The 2,853-nt window shown below is 45.9% G+C and overlaps 1 long non-coding RNA gene across 3 annotated transcripts; it reads left to right on the top strand.

Moving 5' to 3' along the window:
- Positions 1 to 243: 243 nt before the first annotated feature.
- On the top strand, positions 244 to 2,232 carry LOC144170523 (uncharacterized). Of its 3 annotated transcripts, none has more exons than XR_013322630.1 (2): positions 244 to 556; positions 1,277 to 2,232. It is a non-coding gene; the product is annotated as an uncharacterized LOC144170523 (long non-coding RNA). The 3 variants fall into 3 exon arrangements; XR_013322628.1 differs by having other exon boundaries at positions 244 to 643; XR_013322629.1 differs by having other exon boundaries at positions 244 to 702.
- The last annotated feature ends 621 nt before the right edge of the window (positions 2,233 to 2,853 follow it).

The following is a 2,853-nucleotide window of genomic DNA, read 5'->3' as shown; positions in this document are numbered from 1 at the left end:
ATCCATTATTCTTCCAAGTAGTGTAGACTACTAGCGCTAATTTCTCCCCTAGTAACATGGGGCTTGTATTCTGATTCATAATGCAAACAAAACAAATTGAGCCAGCAAGTGACTGGCACTACTGGATAATTTCTTAATTTATGGAAACGCGCTTTAAAAAGAAGGCGTGTCGTGTTTTAAGTGAGGTAACTTTTTGCGTTAAAAATTTTACTTTTTATTTTGCGGTCTCAAAGTCGTATCAAGATAGCATCAATGATGGCGGCGCCCGACCGGTTGTTTGATTTGACTGATTGACAAGTGGCTTCAGATTTGTTTTTTGTGTGCGCCAAGGTCTTTCAAAAAACATCGAAGGTTCGAAGGGCCAGGGTTCGGCGTTCGTTGGAGTGATACCCAGTGAAATTAAAACTTGCGTGCTTTGCGCCGTTTAGCACTGGCGGGGCGTGCATTTTAAGGGAGCTTACGGCGTGGAATGCCAGCCGCCGGCCGCAATGCTTCTTTCATTCCAGGCTTCAATGAAATGGTGTGAAAAAGAAGACAGCAAACGTAGTGGATAGTGGTACGATAGAGTTTCTGACGCGTAGCAGTTTAGTTGTCATCGCTTCCGGCAGTGTATGTGCCGATTGGCTCGGTGTGTACCTAACGCGTAAGTGAAGCCATACCGCACTGATCAGCGCAGTTTGCAAATCTTTGCTGAAGGCGTCGGTAAGCTCGGAGAATTCATGGGCACACGTTCCGTGTACTACATTTTGCTTGTCGGTGATTAAGCTGGGAAAACGGGCGACACCCGCTAATAATCGTTGAAATCGCCGTGACCCGCTTGCGCTGTTTTTGTTGCAGGCGTTTTTTGCAACGTAAGGTTCAACACGGTTCATTTTAACTCCCGGGTTGCGAAATACGCACTTCTCAACCCGACCGCGCGAACGGAACTGCCGGCAGCGAGATGCTGGTGAGAGCGAAACAGGAGTAACGACCTATTTGGTGCGTCCTATTACTGGCGATCTTTCGAGCTAGCAGCGCGAAAACGCTACCGTGCAGCGCTTTCTTTAACAGAGTTCTCTCTCATCAGGCCTCTCGAATCAGTTGATCGTCAAGCTACGAGAGACATACAAAGTGAATCCCGTATGGAGCTGGTTGTTGCACTTGTGAATTGCCGAAAGCAAAAAGGCCCTAACGAGCCGTCGTTAAAGCACACTTGGCCCGTACGGCGGCTTGTAGAATATGCTTTGTGACCTGACAAAGCTGAAGCAGCTTGGTATGTCGCGCTTCATATTTGCAGGCATCGGTCTGGTCGGCAAGCCCCAAAGCTGCTGGGTCAAAAAGGTCGTGCTGAAAAGGGCCACCGCCAGCATTCTGACGTGGCCATGATCTTCAAGTTCATTATGCACGACGGAACAGTCAAATCGTCTCCCCCGCCCCCGTGGGCACCTTCAGTACTACCGGATGCCTGAGCCTACCGGTGCCATTTGTTTAGAAGGAATGTCCCAACTGCTCTACCAAAAAAGAAGACCGTGCTTGATATACGGTCGGATCCCAAGTGACAGTTCGACCAACATTTGGTTGCACCGTGAAGTGCGGCATGTGTCATTGCTGCCAACTTTATCAGTACTTGAGCTTGTCGCTCATTTTTATTATGGACTGCTCTGTTGTTTCCCCTTGTTGATTGTCCTTGTTCAGTGCCCTTCATTTGACACCGTATGCTGATGTGGTTGTTACTTTGCTGATGTCTGATGTGTTCAGCTGTTGCTAAGTGGTCATGTTTAAAGGAGCACCTCGGTAGTGTACAAGGAATGCCATGCATAAGTGAAAAAAATATATATATTTCTGTTATGATACTTACTGTTCAAGCATGGCAGCAATTTCACCCGTATTTGCCCATGCATATTTCACCCATATTTGCATAGTTATGTATATGTCAGCTGTTGCATATCTTATGTCTTATAGCTTAAAGGGACACTTGTAAACTTTGCCTTCTTGACTTTCTGAGCTAGGTTTTAAACTTTTATGGGCAATTTGCATGCCTCAAAAATGAGTACAGTGCAGTCGAAAGTGCTGTTTTCACCGCATCATCCTGTCTGAAGGACTGCTGATATTGCCCATGATGATGCTCTGCAAAGCTTTCAGGGGCAAATTTAATGGATTGCTAGCGCATTGAACATGCAGTGAACCAACACAAAATAATGAGGACACCTCATGATGTAGTGAACGCAAATACACTAATGTGCCATTTCCAAACATGTCTTCTCATTATCTTTTCCCCCTTGCAAGTTGCTCTTTTTTCATGTTTGCACTGCTTGTGCCCCATCTGTTGGGACAGTACCGTATGGTTGCAGGTTTCAGTAGATGCCGCATGATAGCACTATTGTTGGACGCCAAGCAAAGTGGGCAATGTTACTCGCTTGATTGTCAGTTCCTTAACTAGCATGCCTGAATTACAAATGTAGGCCTCGGTACATGTCTCTGGTGTTTTGAAGTGAAAGGCCACAACGCATTCACACAATTCACCTTAAGTTAGCTGGTGCCATTGAGCCGGCGCTGGGATGGGGATATGTGCTTGTCTCGCATTCCGAAGGCCCTGGCTTCTATTCCCACGCAGACTCAAATTTTCCGAATTTCCTTTTCAGCTAAATTGCTTTACTTTTTTGAGAACTTCCGCTGCATTCTTTCACCTGTTCTTTTATCTTTCGAGACGCTGCCCTTCTCTCTCTTTTTCCCTTTTTGTGTGCCATCTGTCAGTCATGTTGTGTGCCGTCTCCTGGCCACGGCAACTCTGGATTTTTGACGTACTGCATTAGATAATCTTTCGCACTAATATTTCGACGCTTAAAAACAAAAGAAAAGTCAAAATTTTGAAGG

Source organism: Haemaphysalis longicornis, unplaced genomic scaffold, assembly GCF_048455015.1.
Source record: "Haemaphysalis longicornis isolate Haplotype H1 unplaced genomic scaffold, Haemaphysalis longicornis Haplotype H1 scaffold_2, whole genome shotgun sequence".
NCBI classification, from domain to species: Eukaryota; Metazoa; Arthropoda; class Arachnida; order Ixodida; family Ixodidae; genus Haemaphysalis; species Haemaphysalis longicornis.
Note: the sequence above shows the minus strand (reverse complement) of the source record. Positions and strands in the feature narration are given on the sequence as shown.